This window comes from Peromyscus maniculatus, chromosome X, assembly GCF_049852395.1.
Source record: "Peromyscus maniculatus bairdii isolate BWxNUB_F1_BW_parent chromosome X, HU_Pman_BW_mat_3.1, whole genome shotgun sequence".
NCBI classification, from domain to species: Eukaryota; Metazoa; Chordata; class Mammalia; order Rodentia; family Cricetidae; genus Peromyscus; species Peromyscus maniculatus.
Window position 1 is genome coordinate 67,325,247 of NC_134875.1, and position 25,445 is coordinate 67,350,691.

General features: G+C 37.2%; 1 protein-coding gene and 1 long non-coding RNA gene across 3 annotated transcripts in view; one reads left to right on the forward strand and one right to left on the reverse strand.

Moving 5' to 3' along the window:
• Positions 1–8,571, reverse strand: part of Pcdh11x (protocadherin 11 X-linked) — a 610,657-nt gene extending 602,086 nt beyond the window's left edge. For both annotated transcript variants that reach the window (XM_016008787.3, XM_006990485.4), the window contains exon 1: positions 8,252–8,571. The gene's annotated coding sequence lies outside the window, so the exon portion shown is untranslated. The remainder of the gene's footprint in view (positions 1–8,251) is intronic.
• Positions 8,572–8,661: 90 nt separating this feature from the next.
• LOC121825656 (uncharacterized) lies at positions 8,662–18,501 on the forward strand. The gene is made up of 3 exons (XR_006068002.2): positions 8,662–8,848; positions 11,168–11,348; positions 16,337–18,501. It is a non-coding gene; the product is annotated as an uncharacterized LOC121825656 (long non-coding RNA).
• The last annotated feature ends 6,944 nt before the right edge of the window (positions 18,502–25,445 follow it).

Here is a 25,445-nt window from a genome sequence, read left to right on the forward strand (position 1 = left end):
GAATGTGTGTTTAATTCAGTTTAATTTGACTATTCATTACTTTTTTTTTTGCTGATGTTAATTGCTCCTGACCTGCCATGTAAACTCCTCAAAGCCATTAATTTCTTAAATCTAGGGGACATCATCCTTTGCAATCCTGTCCATCTCCTGCATGCAATGCATTACAATGCTAAATAAGTCATAGCACTTTCATTATCAATGGTTAAAGAGTCAATGCAGTGAAGGTAGTAATGCTTACAGAGCCAACGAACAAGGACGAATGTTGTATAGGTTGTCTTTTGGGAACCATCACAAGACTTTTTTTTTTTTTTTTTTTTTTTTTTTGCAAAGATCCTTAAAGTAATTTACAGCTTCTTCATTTTCCATTTGAGGAAACTAGTTCGGGAACGGAAGTTATTTGCTCAAGGCTACCCTGTACACACTAATAAATTATAAAATACCTGATGTTCACATAATTTAAGTAAATGTCCCACTCTCACTTACCATATAGAAATCCAGAGGAAAATGTTTGTAATCCTGAAGACAAAACAATAGATTTGAATACTTGAAGCTTAGTGTCTTTTGTTGGATATGATACAAACCCACAAACGACTAATTAACACTCGTGTGACTTCAAAATGACATGTCTAAATCAAAACACTACTTAAAAAACATTGACAACTCCCCCCTAAAATAAATCACGTGGAAACATACAGATGTCTTACAAGCACTGTGCATTAAGATGTAGCACTAAACGTTTGCCACATTAAGTAAACTCAAACTTAATGGAGTGGTATTATAAAGGGTCGGAATTTCAATTCTTCCTATAAATAAATTGAAGGGAATGTCTAAGTGTCTGGAATGTATACTATTAACATGTCAATAATCCTACTATTTTATGATATACTTTCACAAGATCAATGCACAAAGGCATTAACTGAAATGAAAATAAAAAGCAAGCAGCCAAGTGACAAATTTGTTTTAATACACATGAAAGTACACATCTTTGAGATTTTTAGTTTTTAATCTAAGGCTTTCATTGGCTTGTTTGTTTGCTTTTTACATCCAGAACATGAATAAAATAAACTCAGGGAAATAGGAGAAGCAAGGGAGAATGCCGGAAAAAGTCCTGGCTTGATGAGTGAATAACAGAATTCCCTTTACCTTTGAATGACAAGATAGTTCTAACTAATCTCACCTGTCTGACCTTCTGACAGCAAAAATGGGAATAACCATGCCTTCCTATTTCTCTTCTGTTTATGTGATATGACAATGGGTAATTACTTTAGAATAACTAAATATTCAGAATACTGTACATATTGAAGGTGTTAGAAAAGAGAATGAATCAAATTTGTGGCAGAAAGCAATACTTGGCTTTAATTTTATATGAGGTTAGCAAATGAACTGCAAAATCAGTTTGAATTTCAGTTTGCATTATAATACCAAAGAGTTAAAAAAGAAATGAGCTTTCCTTTTATAATTAAAATTAATTTTACTATTGTCAATCTAAAAGATATGTTAGATTATAAAAACAATTTAAATTGAATAAGGAAAATTCTTATTCCAAGAATATCTTTTCTTATTTTTGATTTGCTTTTTTATTATATAATTGTCAGCATTTTAGATGAGTGAATTAGGTAAAGAAACCATTCTTTCTATTTGTGCTGGAAGGAAAACGTCGTTGTCATTTTTAGTTTTAAAAATTATACTGATCAATATTTATACCATTAGAAATAATAAAAATGGCCCTTTAAATTCTTGAATAGTTGAAGACCTTTCAGAGTGTAAAAGATAATAGAAACATTTATGATTTTGGCAATTCACTCTCTTAATTATAATCTGTAATGAAAAAGGCCCAGCTTTTTATTTTTATTTGGCTGTTTATAAAAATTCAATCTTTATATGCATACAACTGAAACTCCAAAGACACTTTCAAACTAAACTAGTTTTCCTCTATTGATAAGCCTGTGCTTTATCATTAATAATGCATGGGTTATAAATCTTGAAGAAAAATGTCACATAAGTCAGTGACATTTTCCTTTCTCAAAACATGTTTTTGAGATATGCCTTTTATGATTAACTTCAGCCAAATAATCATATCATTTTCAAGTGTGATCAGTTTAAATATTATAAGCCAGTCTATAATGTCAGGGAATCTTACCTATTTTTCTTCATTCTGGATACTAAATGATCAATTAAGTCTTCAAACAACAGAACTCTGCTCAGACGATGACATGTAATGTGGAATGTAATAATATAAAGTTAATAAGTATAAATAAATGTACTTATTATATATTTTATTTTAGCCAAGGTAAAATTCACATATTTTCTGAAAAAAAAATGTTTGTAAGGCAAATTATTTTCTTCCCTACTAATTCCCAACAACATTGAGCCAAACTTATACAATGTAGATCAATATGCAAATTACTTCCTTTTATTTCCACATATCAAGAAACTTTAAAAGAATAGTGTTTTATTTCTTATTTTTTTATATACAAAAGGATTCCTTTATCTCTGGGCATGGTAACTGCTTATGTTGATAGAAGCAAAAATTGGTAAAGGCTTTAAAATCTTGTCTGGGATCCTGAAGATGATGATACCCTCTCCAAATATTTAAACTTATGCTGTTACAACAATTGCACTAAGGAAAAGGAGCAGGAAATTTAAAAAAAAATTACTAAAATGAAAGGCCCACACAAGAAAATGAAAAGGCTATACCATAAAGGATACAACATAAAGCAACAGTGTGAAGAATATGTAGTGAACAATTCAGAAAAGGATTTAATTCACAGCATTAAATCCTTAAATGCAGTCAAAAGAAAATAGGTATTTGCAGACATAAGAAAAATACAATAAATTGGAGGAATTCCACTAAAAATCCTGTTTGAAATTACAGCAGCAAAAGACACGGAGACAAAATTAAAACTTCTTAGTGAAGAAAATTTTACAAATTTGTAAATAATTATTAATTTATGTAAAGCTCCTTTTAGGTTACTGAAAAGGCTAAGGTAGCTAATGGGCAGTAGGATATGAGAGAATTTAGGGTGTTAATTAATACAGAGATAAAGCAGTGAGAGAAAACATGAAAAGGAAAACAAGATATAATTGCTTGCTTCTGTCTAAGGAAAAGAAACAAGATTTCAGAAAGTCTAAACAGTGCACTGGGGAGAAAGCTGAACTCGTTAGCTGAAGAAATGATGTAGGGTGCTGAGATGATCCAAGAATGTGTGTGAAAAATGGAGTAGGATTGGGCAAAACTGTGCTTGAAAGTGTGTGAAGTAATGCTGATGTCTAGAACAAAAGGTACTTTCCTTTTGGTGATGAAGAATATACAAAATGGGGACTGATGAGTGTGATGTGTCAAATGATATGAGTATGCAGATAAAGAGAACCCCCTCCCCCCAAGCAGCATTTCTTTTTCAGTTCTACTGATTTACTTTAAGCACTCGTCTTATGTCCTGTGCTCTGGCTATTATAAAAACTTCTCACCTTATTGGTCTCCATTTGCTATTGAAATGCATCAATTTATTTAAAGACAATAAGCAGCATTTCATGAACCACCCACTGCAAGATATTTTGTTCTTTCTTTTATTGTTATTAGCATATTTTCCTGAAAAAAAATCCACAAAAATGGCCAGAATCTACAAATTACAGAATTACACATACTTGTTAACTCAACAGTAAGCCATAAATCCCTGCCACCACCCTTTCCTTACTACTTTGTTCTATATAACCACCCATATCTACTTGGCTAGCCACTGACTAGCAATGGCTAATTGCTTATAGTCAAGAAGATATTTTTAAATGAACCTTTTAACCTCCTAGCAAAAAAAAAAATCCATTCCTTCCTCCATTATGTACAATTAGAATATTCATCACATTGTATCCTACCTTTATGAGAGTCTCCTAAACTCAATTAGTCCCAGGCCAAATTTTTCATAATCTCTTTTGGATTCTAAAAGTGTGACACTTTGTCTGGCACAATAGTTGAGTAATTTATGTTTGTGAATTTCTCAAAGAATAAATAAATGGATGACACCTCCTTTCAAATATGTACACCAAGATTATTGGAGGGAATTAGCTTTCAGGTCTTCATCCCCTGAATAATTTCCTTTCCCACTAATAGAAAACGTGGCAGCCATACATATTTCCTCGGTGTAGTTCAAAGCCAGTGGTTTCTATAAAGTCTCCTTGTCTGTGTGCCTTCCTGTGCTCCCCAAGAATCTTATAAATATTGTCCAAAGGCCGTTGTGGAGTGCTTGCATGGAGAAACGCTCTGCTTTTAAAATCCCTTACCATATATCTTCTTGCCACCAACACTCAGGTAGCTTACGATCAGGAATTTCTATCTTTCCTAAAGTTTTGAGTACCAAGAAAAGGGATAATATGAAACCTGCAATCCTCTCAGCCAGGCCTTCCAGCTTCAGAAAGCTAACATTAAGGACATCCATCAGAACAACACTTGGGTGATAAAGGGATGGTGGGTATTTAGCAAATGATTGAGCTCTAGAAAACACACTTGGTTTAATGCTTGATATGAGTTCCCTTCTCCCTGCCTTTAAAACGCACAGCAACTCTTAAGTTTGAGGAAGCAATGTATCATGTAAAGGACGCTTTGCATCAAAGGAAGGAAGAAAAGGAGGAGGGATAGAAACCCCACATTTACAAAACAGAAGAATTCGCTATTGCACAGTTCCCCTCTGCCTCCAAAGGAAAACACAGCAGACAAGCAGTTTGCTGTGATCCCCTGGAATCTAATTTCTGCGGGAATGTGACAGCTGTAGGCTTCAGTTAGTGTCCACAAGCCCAGCCTGTGTCCCCTCCCTCTTGCCCTGTACGACCTTCTCCAATTGCTCCCTAGGACCCTTCTCTTGGAGCTAAAGAATACATTGTTCACAGTCATTGGGAAAAGGGATTCGCTTTGCTTTCAGGAAAGTGGGGTGTTGTTCCTCAAAAGGACTGGAACAAGCTATAAAAGGAAGCTACAGCGGGCTTCTGTCTAGTAAAAAATCCTATTCAGGAATCTTCCCAATTTGGCGCGTTGGTCCACAGAAAGTGACTCCACAGCCTTAGAATAAAAAGCACGGCGGCTTCTTGCCTGCTGCTACAGAGCCAGAAACATTTCAGTGTTCAATTTCCTATTTCCAGCCTAGTATTTTCGGCCACCGGACTCCGCACCAGAGCATTCACCTTCGTCCCCTCCCCCACCGCCCCATCTCCTCATCTCCTGGAGAAAAGGAGCCCCCCACCCCCCGCCCGCCTACACACACACACACACACACACACACACACACACACACACACACACACACACACACACACACACAGGAACTCGCTTCCTTAGGTTGCAGGCAGAGACAGACACCAGGGGAGGGGGATAAAGATATTCCTACATCCTTACTAATCACCCAACGTGGTTGGAGGGGCGGGAGCGCAGAGATTCAGAGATTTCAAACCTAGTACCTTGCCCTCTATCTTGCCACTGGACCATTAAATTCAGAAATTCGGTGTGAATAAAAAAGGTAAGAGCCCGAAACTGGAAAGAACAGAGAGCAGCTGGAAGGAGGGAGGGGAACCCCCACACACCAGGATCTGAAGCCCGCTTTAGAAAAGCGCAGCAGGCAAGGCGGCACCTTGACACGCCTTAGGGGATCCCGGTGCCTCTGGGAGGTGCTGCGGTTGGGGGTCGGCTGCGCGGGAAAGGAGCTTAGGGACTCAGGGCTGCTGATCATGGGGAGCGCGCCCCGCAGTTTGGCCTGCTTGAGCCCCCAACCGGCACTCTCTGCTTGCACTCCTCTTGGCCAGCGGAGCCTCGCCGCGGCCGCTGACATCATTGCCAGAAAAGGAGGGGCTGCCGGGACGAGGAGGACCCCTGCACGAACTGCGTTCCTGCGGCTTGCTAGAGGAGGCGCTTGCTAGCCGCTTGGCAAACTCAGTGCCCTGGCGGCGGCACCCTTACTCGAGCTGGGCGCGGCAGTTCTTAATTTAGCATCAAAAAGGTAGACTTAGACCTTGGCTTGTCCATCTCCTGGTTCTTTCTCAAAACCGCCTGCACACTGTGCGCTCCGCCTCCAATAAACCAAAGACAAGAAAGGTGAAACATGGACACATACTATCAGTTACTTTCACTGGCTTTCAAATACCTCCTCCCCCAGTACAAACACACTGGCAAAGACAGCCCTGAGGCTATCTCTCGCCCAGACCGTGAGAATTTGTTTCAAACAAGATTAAAAGTGCCTGTCTTCCAAAGTTGCAGCGGTGCCAGCAAGCGCACCCTTCCCCCATTCCCTTTTTTTTTTCAGTCCTGAGTCACACTTGTTTTACTTTTTCTTTCTTTCTTTTCCTCCTTCGTTTCTTCCTTCCTTCCTTCCTTCCTTCGTTTCTCTCTCTCTCTCTCTCTCTCTCTCTCTCTCTCTCTCTCTCCTTCCTTTCTTTTCTTTTCCTTTTTTCTAAATAGAGGACAAGGAACGCAGTCTCTTTAAGTCACCTAGTGCCTTCATCTTTTGTGTTCAATGTTTTGAATTCCCAGCCTGCTCCTCAGGTTGTTTCCTGGTTGCAGTGGTAGGACCACGCACAGGGCTCCTCTGTCCCCATCACTCTCTAATCTTTCAGCCCCCTTTGCACATGGCCTAGATTCTCAACCACTTTTTTCTACACTAGGTCCATTGTACAGAAACAGTCCCTAGGACGGTATAAATCTGCCTTTGGAAAGTTTCCTCATAATGGGGGAAAGAACAGCATTACGTTTTTGTTTTTATTGTGTGTTGCTGTGGTCCTTTAATTTTCTTTTTCCTTTTCTTTTTCTTTTGTCCTAGCCCCACTTCTCTCCTGGATTTACTTTGTGGGTGGGTGCCGCAGTGGCGCAATGTTGGATTTCCAGCCCCCGAGACAATATTTTGGAAGGGCACCCTGTTCACAGAGGCGAGTGCCCGCCTGCAGGCGCACGCTCACATACTCCAGGAGAGCATCCCAGTTCCCTGAACCCCAAGCCGCAAAGGCGGCTAACCCAGTGGAGCCCTGAATAAATCACAGGCAGCAAAGGGGCCATCTTCACTAGCCCTAAAAAGTCTTTCCTTAGGGGAGACACACGGAAACGGATTCCTGCTGTGCACTCTGGGACACTGACACCTCAGGGACAAGTCGCTTTGTGACTCTGCTCATAGGGAGGTAGTGTCCCCAACCTCAGGTAGACAGTCGCTGCGCTTTTTCAAAGTCTCTAAAGCAATGTGGTCACCTTTTAAAGTCACCTTTTCCAATGATGCTCTTAGCAAGAGGCATTTTCGCAAAGGGGGGTCGTTTTGTACACGCTCTTGGAAGATCGTTCCTTTGTGGAGGGAAATGCTTTTTGCGTTTCTTTTGGAAAATGCCATGTATTTATGACATAGGTGGGCGTTCTTTTGGCTAAGGAATCCCAAGTCATTTCTCTAGAGAAAAAGAAACCCTTTTATGCTAGGCTTGACTTAGGAAGTCTTTTTATTTCCCCCAATGAGAAAAGAACACCGGTTTTCAGCTGCTGCTTTATAAGAAGTTGCGTTTATAAAAAGGGGGCAGAATTTCCCACATCTATCATTTCCACATCCACTAGGTCCCAGAGTAGGCAGAAAAGGTAGAGCGCCAGGAAGACCAAACCAGGGGAGCCCTGGGCGCCCTGCTGCGCGCATTCTTTTCCCACGCCCTGCGGCAAGGGTCTGGCCCCCAGGGGTTTGTGCTATCAAACTGGGACTCAAATTGGAGCCCCCAGAAAGAGGAGCGCATCTGGGCCTGCTTCCAGCGTCCACCGTGGATTTGCTGCTGGGGCATTGCCCCTCATCTGGAATCAATCCAGGGGACACCCCCACCTCCAACAGTACACCCCCCTCCTCCAACAGTCTGGGGCGTCAACTCTGCATCCCCACACTTTCACGATCAGAGTTTCATTCATCTTCGCTGAAGCTGGCAAAATCAGTTAAAGTGAAAGACCTTTCTGCACAGCCAATCTCGAGGAAATTCATGCGCGGACACTTTTCTGACAAAAGTGAGAGTTTTAGCAAAGTAACCAAACCGAGAGGAGGCAGTGCCGAAAGATTTTTCTGTGCGAGCTCACCTCCGGGGTTTGCTCTTTCTCTTACCTCTAGGGAACAGAACCCAGAAGGGAGGGCACCAGCAGCATCTCTAAAAGCGTGCTGTGGTCAACTGTCCAGATCCCACGCACAGGCAATCACCACGTCCTAAGTGCAGGACATGCAGTGTGTCCCCAGCCTCAGCGGCTCTGGCACCCGGACCCAATACTTACCTCCTGTTAAGACTCCTTTTGAGTAGAATGAAGAGGGGAACGAAAAAGGAGAAAAAAGGCTTCCGCCTGCTCCACGTAGACTGCGATTGCTGTAGCGGGATCTACCGCCACAGCTCGCAGTCCGCGGAGCAGCTGTTTGTCGTGGAGGCTGGTTGTGAGGCTAGTTGGGCCGCCCGGGCTAGCTGGGCTGCCTGTGTCGCCTGAGTAGCCTCTGCTTCCACTCCGTGCACTCTGGTAGTCTGGCTTTCTGCTTTGCTGCGCGGGCCGCTGCTGGCTGCTCTGGCTCACAGCTCCTCCCGCCCTGACAGTTCGTCGACTGCAAGGAGCCACTGCCAAGCCAGCCCTTTTCAATGGCGAGGGGGAGGGACTAGACAGGAGGGGTGGAAGGGGGGCAGAAGGGGGGTGAGCGAGTGGAAGGCGGGGGAAGAGGAGTGAACTAGTGCCCTAGCCGCCTGCTGGGAGGGGATGGCGCAGCACCAACTGCTGGGTACCCCCCTTTGGTCCCCACTCCCGGCACCCCGCATCCCACTCCAGCTCAGGAGGCGGCCTCTCCCAGCGGACGCTGAACCCCAGGAGCGGTGCGGGGGCGAGATTGAGGTAAGCTTGGGAAGTTACGCTTGCAGCCCAGAGAGGGAAGCGGAATGCGCACAGCCTACACGCTCCTTTATGGGACAAGGAGGCTTAGGGGAACGCAGAGCAAAATAAGAAGGGCATGCATTCCTGCCCGCGGGTGGTCCCCTTCTCCTTGAACTTTAAGTTTCACTCCTTTACATTATCTTACAGAAGTTTGATGTATTTTTTTTTCTTGGTCTGTATGCTTTTCTCTAGATTCCTCTGGCTCCCCTGAGTCCAGCTAGAGAACCGGCATCCAGCAGCACCATTTTCTCATACAAAGGGTACTTAGGGCACACTAGTGGAAGTAGGGGCAAGAGCCAGGAGAACCTGTAGTTTGAGCCAAGTGCCTGTTTCTAAATATGTCATATTCAACTGTGAACGGTCTCTGATACCTCAGCTGCCTAGGTCCACACTCATCCTCCATTGTGGGGTGGGGTGGAGTGGGGATAGAATGTCTGAGAAGAAAAATCGTCATTTGGCTATCCCAGAGAGCAACTAAGAGTAGCATTAAGCAGGTCGGTCGGTGTCTGTTGCCCTGTAGTTGGTGAATCCCACTGTGAACACCAGCACGTTTGAGAGGCAAGAAATGATACCAGAGGAGGAAGATCCTGGCCTGGAGCTGCAAGCCCAATGCTTGCCAAAAGCTTGGCAGCCCAGTTGGTGAAACCTGGCTGGCATGGGGTGTCAGATCTCCCAAAAGCACTAAAGCAACAAGGGACACTGTGTCTGGTATTGGCTCAGATATATAGTGAGTATCAAGAAGCAATAGCTAATTCCTTACCTATAGAATGGGATCAAAACAGGTAATAACACCCAGACATCTCTTAATTCTTATTTCAAGGAGAAAGTCCTTATATGAGAGAATGAGACAGGTGAATTGTCTATATTATTATGTGCGAAGTGTGCATTTTAGGAAATAATCTACTTTCTTTGATTAATGTGAAGAAAACTTACATTTCTGGTTCTGAAAATCTTTGGTTTTGAAAAGGAAAGAAAGCTTTTTTTTTTTTTTTTTTTTTTCCCGAAGGGGAGAAAAAGTACACTGCTTTCAGGCACTAAAAGCTTAGTATTCAGTTTTACTCTTGTATACTGAAGGGAAAATAGCATGAGAGATTGTATCTGCAAAGGAAAGGAATATGAAAAAAGGAAATAGTCTGCTAGTTATTATTAGTTGATTTTCTCAAAACAGCTTTTTTTTTTTTTTCAAGAAAGTTCTCTTAAGGGCAAATCTTTATGAATCCACAAATCTTTATTGCTCCACTGTGACCCACTCTATTTTCCTAAACCTTTTCCAATTTCCAGTTGTAGTTTTTTTTTAATTTTTATCTTACATGCTGCGTCAAAAATTCCTCAGAAATCATTTTTCCTGTTGTATTTTTTTCTCATACCCGAAGCCACTGCTAAGAGAAAGCCTTCGCATGCCAGTTGAGTGCAGTATGCATGAAATGAAATAAAATACAAGAAACTATTTGCTTGTACAGGTCCAGGGAGACACTTAACCATTACATTTATTCCTGTTGTACTTCTGACTTCATTATTCATAGTATCTAGCAATGCTTTATCCACCTTTTTTTTTTTTTTTTGAAGCAAGGTAATGTGTAGGGGATAAAATCAGTTGCTGTCAAATTGTTACTGTTCTTATCTTGGATGCTGCACTGTTGGGTGACACTGTAATAGGGGATGGCAGTAACTCAATGAAAATAAAATCACTGATCCAGAAGAATGTGAAAAATCTATGTCATGGGGATACTTTCAAAGCACAAATAATTCTCTATAACACCTATAGTAGAGATCAATCAATTTATTTCTTAAGATTTCCATCTCAATTTGGTGTAAAGGGAGAGAACTAGTCATTAACTGTTCTTAAAACTATCATCATGACAGAATAATGTTGTTAATATTAGTAAGTCTGTTTTATAATTCCTAAAATGATACTCATAAAACACAGGTAATTTTCACAGGACATTCAGCTAAACAGCTTAGTCTCTGGCATTCTGTTTAGAGTGGATGATCTTTACATTTGGCCAAATAAGTGTTTTATAGTTAATATGTATTCTTCTGTAGTGTAAAATGCACAATTTTATTTTATGTGGACAGTTCAAAAGAAAATCGTCTCTGTGGAGTAGAAGCATTGCTTGTAGACCAAGGAGACCCTATAAGTTGAAATAAGTAACCCAGAAAATCATCTGAGAAAAAAAAAAGTAGTTTATTGACAAGACTGACAGAAATCCACATCTAAAAATAATGAAAGAAATTTCCCCATTTTCTCTTTGCCTGTATTCTGACTGATGGTGGCACCAGTGAGCAATGGAATAACCAGAAGCTAGGACACCTGGCAAAAACAAACTGAATTCTAACTCTGAAAGAACTGATGAGGACCTTGCTATGCCTGCAGAGAGAAGGGCTCTCCTTTTCCAAATGAATTGATGGACTTCCTGCATTATTAAATAGCCCTATTAATCATCAAAAACCACTTCATGAGGTAGATATTATTAGCTTCTCCTTTTCCATTTTTTTCTTTTTTTGATTTTGTTTTAACATGAAAGGAAATAAGAATAGATAAAAATGCCTAATATTTTATAGCTATAAAAATCTAGAGCTGGAAAACCCAGCCTATACTGTTTGCAGTACGCTGTGCTGTCCATTCACATGTGGTTTTCAGATTGTGTGCTTATAGGCTTTCATAATGTAAATTCTACAGGAAATCTTATAATTAACTAAGTCTTCAAAAGTAAAAAAGATACTGTGCCAATGTGTTTGTTGAAGGAAATAACAGAAAGCAACTGTGATATTTATTGCATTTCTTCAGTGTTCCAATTAAAAGACTGAATGATAATCTTATTATGTTTATGAAAGTGTAATTATGATAATCCATAGCTTGCAAGTATGGAAATATGCTTACTATCTTAACTTTAGCCATTATGGTATTATATGGTTACATAAATGATCAAAGAAATTTCTTTTTTTAAACTTCAGTGAGTAAAGTTGTTTCTCAGACGTGGGAGAATTGAACACTGGGAAAGGATGTGTTAATTTTAAGAAGGATTGAACAGCCATGCTCTCCTAGTAAAGGAATGACTATTGGTACTGCCTGTTAAAATACATAATCAATCACTCTGCAAAATCTGTTTTTTTTATATGAGATTAGTGAGAACAATGAATTTTTTTATTTCAGTTTCCCTTACATTAAAATACTGTTTATTGAGTAATTTGCTTGGGATTTGCCCTCCTATGTTATCACTGTGCAGAGAAAAACAGACTTGACTGACCATGCCGATCAATCACAACAAACACATTGTGTCTCTTACATGATAGATGCTTTATACAAAATTTAAGCCATTTTGTGTTGTACTAAACAACTTGTACTGAACATTATGCATAAATAATATAGTTAATAGATAATAATGGCTGTTTGGAAAGTAGATAAGGCAGGATAAAATGTACTCTCCATATTTCTATACTTAATATTAATTCAGTAACAATTGCATTTATTAGCAGACAATGACGTTCAATGGTTAAGAAAAGAACAATAGTTTTAGACTAACCAGGGAGTCTCAGCTCTGCCACTTTCTAGCTGTATGGTTGCAAACAAATAAACCTCCAGGACAGTATTGTCCAGCAAGATAGCCACTTTCCACATGTGAGTGCTGAGCCCATGAAATGTGATTCTCAATTTGAGATGTTCTGGGAGCAAAATATCTGTAGCCAATTTTGAAGATTCCTTAGAATGTGAACATTCACATACATATATGAAATATCTCATCATTGCATACCAATGTCACTATACAATGTCCATATTCTGAGTAATTGTTTGAATGAAACTATCATTAATTCAAAGTAATTTTTTTCATAATTGTAATGTGACTGCAGAAAAATTTAAAGCTATATATGTGAACTTTTAAAACATATTTAGTGGCATAGTTGTCTTCTAAAAAGTTTCTGTTCATTCATTTAAATGTGAGGATAACATTACCCATCTAAACATACATATGTAATTTTTTAAAGATAATGTACCCAATATGTTCAAAACTGCCTGACACTATGTTAAGGAGTTGTCATTTTCCAAAATACCGGCAATAAAGATACATATTAGCATTAGGATAAAGCTGTGGTATTCACGAATGATAACGTATGTACAAATATTCTGAAAAGTTTAGAAACTGTTTTTAATTACAGACATTCTTACTACTACATCATTTGTACACACACAAAACTCAAAGTAAGTTTGAGAGCAGTACAAGTACACAAAAAGGCAAGTGAATTCCTGCTGAATTTAAATATGGAAAAATGGAAGAAATCTTGTTTTTACAGCCCCCTAAGGTGCTAGTAGTTTTAGCTGCAGAATTTTTTCCCTTTCTGTACCTAGCTGAAAATCGTATGCATAGTTTAACTGAAGACACTAGAGGGTGCTATTAGTGAAAGCTTAGAAAAATAGTCTTCTAACACCCATCCCCCTCTCCACCACTATAGATTATTAGAATTTGAAAGAGGCATACCTGTGAAATGAAACTCACAGTACTCGATTCACTCCTGGATATAACTTGTAAGATTTGGCTTTCTTTTCTGGTTCTTTCTTTTCTTTCTTCCCTTCTTTCCTTCCTTCCCTCCTTTTCCTTCTTTCTTTCTTTCTTTCTCTCCCCTTGCCTCCCTCCTTTATTCTGGGCATTACCACATTACTAAAACAATATTAGATGTTTGAAATAGTACTTGGGCAATTATGTGGGAAACGTTTGAATCGGTTCTCCATTCTAAAAACAAAAAGCTGAAGGAGGAGGGGCAAGGAAAAATCCAATAATGGGTTTCTTAGGGAAGAAAGATTTTTACAGCCATAACTGACTTCTTCAACAACCTTGCTAATGAAGTAGTGGTGAGATAACTGTGAGTGATCAGGTCATCTAAGAGTCTCTTCCCTTCAGGTCTGAACAATTTGACACTTGGAGTGGACAAAAGCTGCAGACTAGGTTTTTTTTTTCTCCTAAGCTCAGGAAATGACAGCCTTATGTGTATAGCTGAACTTTGCTGAAGCACAAGACTCTAATTATTGCCAGTAAGAATGAGTCCTAGTGGTTACTGTTTTCCATTAACGAATGTATTTCTTGTATTGTACTCACACTTTTCTGCACTGTATCAAATGAAACTTCAAAATCTGTGTGGTAATTAGTTGTGCTGTCAGTACAGAAGTACAGGAAAATATTGTTTCTTTAAAGAGTCAAAAATTCAGAATATTATTTACAATTTCTATCTTTATTTCTTTAGGAAGGACATTAGCTAAGTTATTCAGATGCTGTGCCATGAAGTAAAAAAAGAAAAACGCAAGGCACTTTGGCTGTTGAGTAAAACAGAATTCTATTTTTCTTATTTGTTTAATATTGGGGAAGGATTTTTTTTCATCTTGCCAACATTCTGACCTAGCTATCTCCTTAGTAACGTGGGTATCAGATAATGCTTTACATTTAGGAAACACACACACACACACACACACACACACACACACACACACACACACCACACTGGAAAACAGTCACACATTGCCAAACCAGTATCCTGAGGCTGATGAAAAGACATCAAGATTCTTAGACTAATCCCAGACTATTCCAAGCCTTCTTTACTTCTTAAGCTTCTTTATTTCTATGATATGACTATGAGCTAAGCAGGTTTAACTTTTTTGTGGCTTGTGAAATTATTTCTATTTACTAATGTAGGATAACAATTATAATGTGTATTACTGAAAAATATAAAAAGTCAAAATACCTTTAAAAATAAGTATGGTTGTGATTTAGTCAAAAAAGGTAATTAATGGATGGCTATTTTGAGCTGTTATTCATTGAGTAGTTCAGACACCACATTTTAAATGACTAGAGAACACATACAACACAAGAATGTTTTTTATTTCAAATTAAACAGTTTCTATTTCTATTTCTTCACTATTAAAACTTAGCTGAATGTCAGTTTCTGTACTTGTTACACATACAAAAAAAGAACCTAAACCTAAAACTAAACTTGTTCTTAACTGTGAAAATGAAGTTAGTCTTAACTACTCAGTTTCTGTTTTTTTTTTTTTCACAAAAGGCAAACGATGATTCAATTTATTTTTTGTGTAGAAAGATGTGTTGAATTTTTACTTTTTCTTGAGTAAAGCTAAAGAACAGTGAGTGAATCCACAAGTGCAATTGGACTTTGTATTAACCCTCCTGTGATTATCTTCTTTGACTGGCTAGATAGTAAAGGTAAAGGATTTGTAGCATAGACAATTACTTTTACTAGGGATAAATGCATAACACAAAAGTGACTATAAAAATGGAACACTGTGTATATCCTTTACACTTTGAATATTAATACCAAATTATTACCATCTTTTCTAGTTCTGGGATGCGAGCCAAGATTCATTCTGAAATTTACATCTTTTTGCAACTTTTTTTTCAATCTTTTTTATTTAATATTTAGTTTTCTTGTGGTAAACTCAACAGATTTGAGCTTTACTGTCCATACCATCTCTAGTTGTTTACTTCCTACAGTTAGACAATTTATTACTTTTCTCATGGCTGTGACAAAAACAAATTTTTTTAAAAAAGAGGATTTTTGTTGTTTGTTTGTCTGGTTGTTTGTTTTGGTTTGTTCTGTTTTCTCACAATTCGAAGGGGTAAATCACAGAATGGAAGTCAGCAGGCAGACTGGAGTATCAGTGACAGGAAACAGAGGTCAGTGGATGCTGGGATTTCAGCTTCACTTTTTTTCTATTTATTACAGAACCACAGCCCATAGAAGGGTAATTTTAAGATGGGTTTTTTCCACTTCAATTAACCCAACCTAGAACTTTCCTTGCACATGCCCAGATTTTGTTTCCATATTGAACTTAAATCCTAGCAAGTTGATATTTAAGATTAACTATCATCCTTATCTCCATCAGTAATGTGAGCATATGCTAATATCCAGTACTGAATCATGCTTTGATACTCAGAGCATGGACACACTGCCTGGCATCTACCTGCCCCTTTCTCTGAAGCCCTGACTTCAGTTCTGGAACAAAAATACTCTACTTACCTCAGGATTATGATCTTGATAGGACACCTTTCTAAGCATGGCAGTACAAATAACTTCAATATCCTGTGATATTAGCTTCATATTTTCCGTTTTGCTTTCTTGGACAGTGTATTCTGTGTATGATCCTGATGTAGATCAGTATGCTGGTATGACTTCTGCCATTCATCATAGTGAGTAAAGTATGTTACTCAAAGCTCTTAATTACACTTGAACACTGTAACTGAATTAATGTCCACACTTCTATCAATTATAATTTATTCTTCAAAAGATGAACATGAAGTTGTAACAATACTTGAAAAATTGCCAATAATAAAAAGCACAAATAAAATGACATATAGTTAAAATTACAAAGTTATAAAGTTATTAAGTGACATAGGGTTCCAAGCATCTTAAGCTTATGAATTATTAAAATCTTGACTTTCTTTACAGGGATCAGTTGGAAGACAGAACTTTGAGAACATGTTTTAACTGTGTTCTGACAAGCATGAATGGAGATCTGGAAATCTACATTTATTTAAAGAACATTTACAAGATAAGTTGTGTAGGAGCTGTAAGGTATCTCTCAATCAGGTCCACTGATAAAAAAAATGTGAATCCCTCTCCTTACTTATTAACCTCAAGAATTACATACTTTTGATTGAGTATTGAACATATTAATCCATGTTTTTCCAAGGTTATAAACTAATTCTTCATGAAGGAGTAAATGTTACTAAAATATTTATTAAGTTAAATTTTATTTCTAACTTTGTGTCATGTTAGTCTTTATTCAAATGTCTTTATACACAGCCAATTTGAAAAATAAGATAAATTAACAATTTCTTAGAAGTATAGCACCTGCTGTATTTTACACAGCTATTTGGACCTGATGTTCAATGTAGACCAACACAATTGTCAAATAGTGTGTACTTTTTTAACAATGCATTTACTCTAACAAGAAGCAATAATTTCAGTTAAAAAAAAAACTGTAGTTCAATAAAATTTCAATAAAATTAACTTGGCTTAGATTTGTTTAATTTTTAATAAATGAAAAGAAAAAAATAGAAGGTCATCTTTTGCCCCAAGTTTTATCTAAGATCTAGTAAATTGGACTCTGTCTCAAAGCAAGAAAATGGAACATAAAAAGTAGGCATACTCTGAGTCCTTTGGGAAGGAATACAGTAAGTATCCTTTAAACTTCTTTTATTTTCTTTCTCCTTCAGTTTTACTACCACAATTGTAACAACTTATCCTATGCTACTTTCAATTTGAACAAATGCTACAATGTAGGAAAATATTCCTCTGGAGACTGGGAGGAGAAGAAATAGAAGTGTTAGGCAAAAAAAGAAACCTCTCCCTTCACAATAAGTAGACTTTGGAAACACAAAAACAGTGTTAGGTTTTTAGCAAGGAGTGGAGAAATCAAAATTGGTGTCCAAACCCTATCCTTAAACTTCTACTAAATACCTTAATCTCTTTGGACCCAACTTCAGGTAGAGAAGTAGGCAATAAAAAAGAGGAACTAAGAAGGAAGAAGACATGAGATTGTATATATGGTCATCAAGGACCTTTAAGGGGCATCAGAGGACAAAATTGATGTTCAGCAGATTGTAGTGGTTTGGAGGTGATAAGCACACTTATTAAGTGGGACACCTCTTTATCTTTAATATGCAAATATATATTATGGCTCTCCATCAAAAGCAAGTGACGAATATATTCTACTAGGGAACTCTTTTGTCCTTTGATTGTGAGCCTTAACATTTATGGGCTGAAGATTCTCTCCAGACCTAAGGAATTCACTTGAAATAGTATGAAAAATTCTTCAAGGTCAGTGATTCTCAATCTGTGGGACATGACCCTTAGGGGTTGCATATCAGATATCCTGCATACCAGATATTTACATTACAATTCATAGCAGTAACAAAATTACAGTTATAAAGTAGCAATGAAATAATTTTATGGTCAGGGGTCACCACAACATGAAGAACTTAAAGTTAAAGTGTCGTAGCATTACTAACACTGAGAACCATTGTTCTAGATTGTTGTAAAAGTGCTCTTGCCTCTTCAACCTTGGCATCCCATTATAATAAGTTAAATGCTTAGCAGCTAGCTATGCCATGCTGTTAACATTCATCTTACTTTGGATGTGCTGCTGTCCAAAACACATCAGACTGAGTATAAAAACATTTGAGATGTGAAGACTAAATTTTGTACATGGAAATGAACTAATGGATTATTCACATGTGATATAATAAGGGGTTCCAATGATACTAGTCTTGCACTAATGTATAACAGTTTTGTCTAGAAGTTGTGATGTACATGATATAATTTTAATATGCTCCTTTGTGGGACACAGTTTTACAGCACAGGGAACATGAGCATACTTGGTATATATTACTCCAGTTAACAAAGTTTGAATCCAGTTTATGGTTCTGTACTATCCTAGCTGTATGTCATTTGGTAAGCTACTTAGATTTTTCTAAAGTCTGAATTCAATAAATATATAGCGAGAAGTAAAATAAGTCTACAAATTGTTTGGGGGAGTAAATAAGATATTGAACATAAAAAACATCTGATGGAACAACTAGCACAAATATTTTAATATCCCTTAACACTACAAAAAATTGGACTTCATGAGACATGTAAAGGAATCTCTGAGTGAAAAGAATAGGAAACAACTGCATTGTTCATTCATTATCTCTTTATTAAATTCATTATTTTATAAACAATATTTATAGTGATACTGTTCATTTCAGAAATCTCAAGATATTCTTCTAAAATAATTTCTAGTACATGCTTTATAGCTGTGGTTGATGGATTATATATGCTAAGTACAACCAAAGGAAAAAAAATCAGTAACTAACTTTAATTTATCCCAGAATACAAGTACTAAGTGACATTTAAACAAAACATAATGTGTATCTTCTCTGAGAAGTTTCTGGACCTTTAGTACAGTCCAAAATTAATAGCAATGGTAATGACTCTCTCTCTCTCTCTCTCTCTCTCTCTCTCTCTCTCTCTCTCTCTCTCTCTCTCTCTCACAGTGTGTGTGTATGTGTGTTTTATGTTTGTGTGTTAAATTACTTTCCCCAGTTGATTTGTTGAACTATAGGTAATACTAAATACTGTACATATTATCTTTTCTCCTTTTCTGTAGTGCTTTATTAATATATGAGTCTCAGTAATGACAAAGGAGATAGTTTTCTGTTGATTGTAAGAGCCAATGCCCAGGGTGGAAAAATCTACAAATTTGCTACAGGGATGGGAGAACAAAGAGAGCATAGTTTGATCAATAGCTGGAGTTATGCTAACCAAGGGTGGAGACAAGCAACATCTGCAAGGTCAGTGAGTAGCAAAACTGGCCAGGGATAATAGCCAGCAGCTAGCCAAGGTCATCAGCTAACAAAAAAGAAGATAAAGATAGACCAAGTGGGGCTCTGAACTCCCTGTTTATTGGAATAACAACACATGAATGTTACATGATCCTCTCCACAGTTGGACAAGGTAAACATGTAAAGAGTATGGGGCTTAGCAAGTGATACAAACAGAATTTACCAGTCTCACAGAAATTATGTCTTTGCCTATTTCCAAATATATTTTCTTAAAATAAAATTTACACAAGTTCCTCATGACAACCCTTAGAATATCCTATTGTAGGAGCCTTGCTTGTTTGTTTTCTGAAACAAATCTTTTAAGTCTTGGAAGCTCCCCCTCATTTTCCCTTAATGTTTCACTTACTTTATTTTCTGTACTAAAGTCAACTTTCTACTTGTTTACTTTCAATTATCTGTATCTTTAGATCATTATCGCATTGTCTCTGGAAGACAACGATTGAGAGCTAATGTCTTAGGTTAAAATTTGGTGACCACTGTTCATCTGTCACTTTTATCATTTAGTTATGATCTTTTGGGCTCCTTGATGCTCTCAAATATCTGGATCAATAAGAGTTAAAAGTTAATAATATTAATAATAATGAAAAATTCCTATAACACACTATAATAAAAGTTACATAAATGTGGTCCTTCTCTCTCAAAATATTTGTTTTATTTTTAAAGAGCCTTACTATGTAATCCAAGATGTCCCTGATTCATCCTCTAGGATGCTAATATTATAAATATGTATCACTACAACTGGCTATCAAAATCAACTTTTTATTTAAAAGAAATACTGTATGACATATCTTTGGCATATCTGTGCTGCTACCATTGTTCTTTCAAGCCATTATTAAATAAAATGACAACCATTTAAGCACAAACACTATATTACAACAGTCCCATCTGAAAACTAATGTGAGTTAACAAAGGCAAAATTCATACCTAGGCAAGATAAAATTGAAAAGTGAAAGGTTCCATTGTGTTACTTTAAACAACACACAATTTAAAGCATATGAATTATTTGTTTTTGGAAATTTCCACCTAATAGTGTCAGAACACAATGGTTCATAATTGACTGTACTATCAATGGTGTAATTTAGAATCATCATGGAAACCAACCTCTCTCTGGACATGTCTGTGAAGAAGTTTCTAGATTTAGTTTATTGAAATGAGAAGATGCACCCTAAATGTGAATGGCACTATTCCTTGAGTTGTACTCATGTACTAAATAAAAAGGATAAAGTGAGCTGAGCAATAGCTTTCATTAGCTAGAATTCTTCCATCTCTGCTTCCTGACTATGAATTTGTTGTAACCAAGGGTCCACATTCCTGCTGCAATGCCTTCCTTAACATGATAGGCTATATTTCCTTTAACTGTATGCTGAAATAAATCATTATACCTTAGATATTCTACTTGTCAGATATTTGTATCACAACTAGAGAGGTATAACTGACCAAGGTAAGATGTGAAACCACAGAAAGTGAAATTATGAATGAGGGGCATACATAAATATGATGGTATTTTATTTGTACTGAAATGTGATTTTAATTGTATGTTAATAAATAAAGTTGCCCTGGGGTCAGAGCTATTAGAGCCATAGCAAGAACGTGGCGGCGCACTCCTTTAATCCCAGCACTTGGTAGAAGACCTAGGTAGATCTCTGTGTGTTCAGGACTACAGCCAGCATTGGAGACATACATCTTTAAGACCTGGAGGGCAGTACTTACAGGCAATGACAAGGCAGTCATGTGTTTGAAATTACAACCAATGAGAAGGCAAAACAGAAAGACTATTTAAAGACAGACACACAGGAAGTAGCTCTCTTTCGGGGAAGCTAGGAGCACTGCAGGAGGTAAGATTTTAGCTCTGAGCTCTGACCTCTTGGCCTTCTCTTTTACATTGGTTCTGTATTTCTTATTTTAATAAGACGGTTGGTTACATCTACACATAAATGTATAGAGGTAAATATTTTACATAGAGTTCTTCTAATTATAGATCTTTTGAATATATGCATATTGATTTTAATAACTGAAATAAATGCATATTCACCATGAAGTTAGTTAACATTAGATTTGAGTGACTCTCATTGACCTTTTCTAAGATCTCATTAGAACACCATTGGTATATGAAGTAGCAGTGAAAGAATAGGTAGTACAAAATGTTGGGGAAAAGTATTGCAATGATGTTTCAAGTAGTTTGTTATTGAAATATGTACTAGCTTTTGCCCAATTCTTTAATATTTGCAATACTTTTATATATTTAGTATTTCTGATTTTTATATTAATTTGAAGTTCTTATTTAAAGAGGGAGCCTTTATCTTAAGTTTCAGCTTCTCCCAAAAGATTCTTTATATTTTTTAATGTCACAAAATCTTTTTTTTTTCCAGAAGAAATAAGAAAAATTTTTTTCCAAAGTGAGGTTTCATTGACAACTCTGGGCCTTTACTGAATGGATTAGTCCTACAAAATAATTTCATTTCTTTTCATAGTAATTAAAATTGTTCTTAGACAATTCCATACATGTACACAACTCTTACTGTTCATTCTCTCTCCCAACTCTTTCCTATCTCTGGACCAGATATCTACCATACTCCTCCTAGCTAATCTCTTTCTCAAATTTATACATATTCATTTGTTTTGTGACCTATAGTATTTAAACAGGGCCATCTGTGTGACCATTGGTTTGAAGCTGTCCTTTGGAACCTGATGGGCACTGTTGTGTGACAATACTTTCCCGGGGAGAAGAAACATACACGTTTCCTCACCCCACATAGTGATCCAACAAAAGACCGAATATCAATACCACCAAAGCCCAACTTAGTGAATCAATGAGTTTTATTGTGGTTATTTACAAAAATATGAGTGAAAAGTTACTTACAGAAGCAGAAATGAATCAAATACAGCTGCATCACCATATCTCACTGCAGCATGTGTTAGTGCTTACAAAAGCTGGGAACCTGGAGCACACTTGCCCAGTGTGCAGGCAATTCAACAAATTTGCAGAGTGTCTTTTTTAAAGTGATTCAGTTGATCTAAACCTCTTCCAAGAAGCTTCACTCATTTCTTCTTGCAGTCAGCTAACCTAGTCTCAGGAACTTCTTTGCAGCTTTGATTCTCTGAGAGTGTTCTCTGTAACTATGATTATCAGAGGGTGACTCTCAGAAGTCTTTGTTGTTTACTCCTGGGAAGGAGGGGCTTTGTAAATCTGGTCAGTTTCAGGGACTCCGAGCTATTGTCAATTGCTTAGCGAATGTAAATCTCGCAGGAAACTGTTAAAAAATGGGCAAAGACTAAATGCACAACTGGACAAGAAGATTCCTCCTCTCCCAGAACCAATCAATACATAATTGTTCAGCAATAAAGCAGGGGTTCCGTGTTCCTCACTTTTTCTACGACAGTTTTGAGTTAAAGGTTGCAACGATTCTATCATATTTAGATGATGATGTTTGTTTTGTTGCCCTTCACCCTTTCACCCTCTCTTGTGTCTCTTACATACATACTGTCCCCTGATCCACAGTGTTCCCTTGTCTTAGACAGGGTAGATAAATGTCTTGTTTATGGATGAGCCATACCCATAGGGGTCCCTTGTTCTCAGCATCTCAGTAGCCATAACTCTTTGTATTCACCACTGTTCCTTGTAAAGAGAGGCTTTTCTGATTAGAGTTCACAGCAGCTCTTACTCATGTTTAAGAATAAACATTTAGAAGACAATTTTGTGCTAAGTCAATTTAGTTAAATAATGGTAAGAAGCTCCCTACTTGGGCCTACATCCTCCCCAGTCCTGGGTGTGTTATGTGTCCAGGGTCGTTCAGAGATTTACCAGTCTGACCAGGAATAAATTTTAACAAAGAGGCTTTTATTCATACACTCGTGTCAGGTCTACAATGGGGACTTGGGATTTCTGAATGCAGTGTCCAGCCACCTCAGTTAGGGTCTTTCAAAGGCAAATAACACAAAGTTATGTTCTGTCCACAAGCCTGCAGAGGTCATCTGTGCAAAGCAAGCTTTGCTTTGCAGAATCAGGAAAAACAGTTTTGTTGAAATCATACAAGACCAGACAATTACATAAATTAGCCCCTAGCAGCCCTTAACATTTGGAAGTACATTTTTGCTTTATAATTCTCTTAAGCACAGTAATTATCAACTTTTAAACTTAAAGTTAGCCTTCAACAATAATGTTAGCCATCAAAGATGTTAGTTGGCTTATAGTATTAGATATTGGTTTGCTCCTCCTCTATGAAGCAGATTTCAAATAAAATTAGAAAGCAGTTGGATATGCTCAGAATTGTCGTGCCACTACTGCATAGTTGAGTACATCTTTCCTGGTAGTTTAGGGTTTCTGGTTTTATAGGATTCCTAGCTAGGCAAAAGCAATGCTGGTTTTCTCCCCCAGCAGCCTGCACAATATCCTCTATTTCTTTGAAGGCTAGTGAGCTGGGAAGTGTGTAGCTCGGGTTCAGCTTCCTTTCTCTAAGTATTAAAAATGCAGTATGTGATAGCTTCTATAGTTATGAGAATATGCTCTAATAACTTCAATTTTGCATCTAAAAATGTTAGTTTCTGTACCCTACTGAAATATTACTCTTAAACAGCCAATACTGAAAGAAAAATTTAAAACAGTATGTCTACACACTTAGGGTGTAGTTTTCCTTCTTTTATTAAAGCATAGAAAACATATAATGTTTCCATATGAATGACTTTTTTCAACTTGGAAATTATATAGCAAGTTCAGATTTTGGATATTGGTCATATAGCTTATTATCTCTTATAAGTATATGCCATATTTAAAGGATTATAAAATTCCTAAGAAACAATGAAATGGAATTATGTCTTGCACACAAAATAGAAAATTATCAACTTGGTCCTTCTTTTTTACATATATGCTGACAATTCACTCTCAGATTAGATATTTTTCATTTTGAACTGCTCAGTATATTGTATTTAACACAAAAGGAGTATTTGTCAAGCTTAAAATTTTTCTCCAAAGCAGATGCCATTTTTGATATTTTGAATGAAAAAAGATAGAAAATGATTGCAATTATTTCCCATATTTCAGTTAAAGTCTTGCACTTTTGTTTTATTTACAGTGTGCTCTGAGAAGAGAATAAAATCATTCTTTGTATAGTAAAATAAAGTGGATGGAGCTCCTTTATATGAGCCCATGAGTATTTTGCTCTTTGTGTTTGCTGTAGTATTATGTATATTATATTACAATTAAAAATGTTTAAACTTATACATTAAGAGAAAGAGCAACTTTACTTGTGTTAATTGGAATAGAGCATCAGTTGAAAGGCAGTCAAACCTGGAAGGTTTTCACATCTCTTTCTCTCTGTCTCTGTCTCTGTCTCTGTCTCTGTGTGTGTGTGTGTGTGTGTGTGTGTGTGTGTGTGTGTGTGTGTGTGTGTCTTTATGTCTATGTGTTTTCCGTGTTTTTCAGAGTGGTAATAGATATCTTTTATGATTAAAAATAATACATGTCTGTTAGATTCTTTGTTAATGGCAAAGGGCCTAGTGTGGGTGGAAACATAATATTTTTGTACAGAATTAACTGACCTATATGTGACTGAAGTCAGTGGCCTTGGACTCATTAGTACAATGCTATAACTAATTAAACTAATGAATCTCAAAATAATGACAAACTCTAAGTTTGAAACAAGAAGGTTCTTCTTGAACCTGGCTTGTTAAAACTGATGCAGACTATTAAGCAAGGATGCTGAAAATGTGTTAACACTCTCTGAAATCACAATGACAATCGGAGAAAGAATTCTCTTTTATTTCTCCTGGCACTTGTTCATAGATGCAGAGAATATCATAAATTGGCATTCTGCAGTCTACTGGTCAAGTATTCACAGTAATGATAAATGTAAAAGATGTTAGGAATAACTCAAAATATAAGGGAGACAGATACCAGAAATGCTGAATATTGCTAAAATACTATGTATTTATGTTCACCAAAAATGAAAACTTAAGGAATTTAATCAATTGTTTCAATTTTAAAATCTTTGTTTCCATATCAAAGGTCAAGTAAATATAGCATTGCCAATTTTACTTGGACCTATTAAAAACTGGGAAATTTATTTGTTTGGCTCATTGATCATTTTGGTGATATCTCTACCCACTTGATGAAGACTAAAGCAGATTAATCAGTTGGTTTTATAAAGTGCATGAAGTATTCATTCAGACAACCA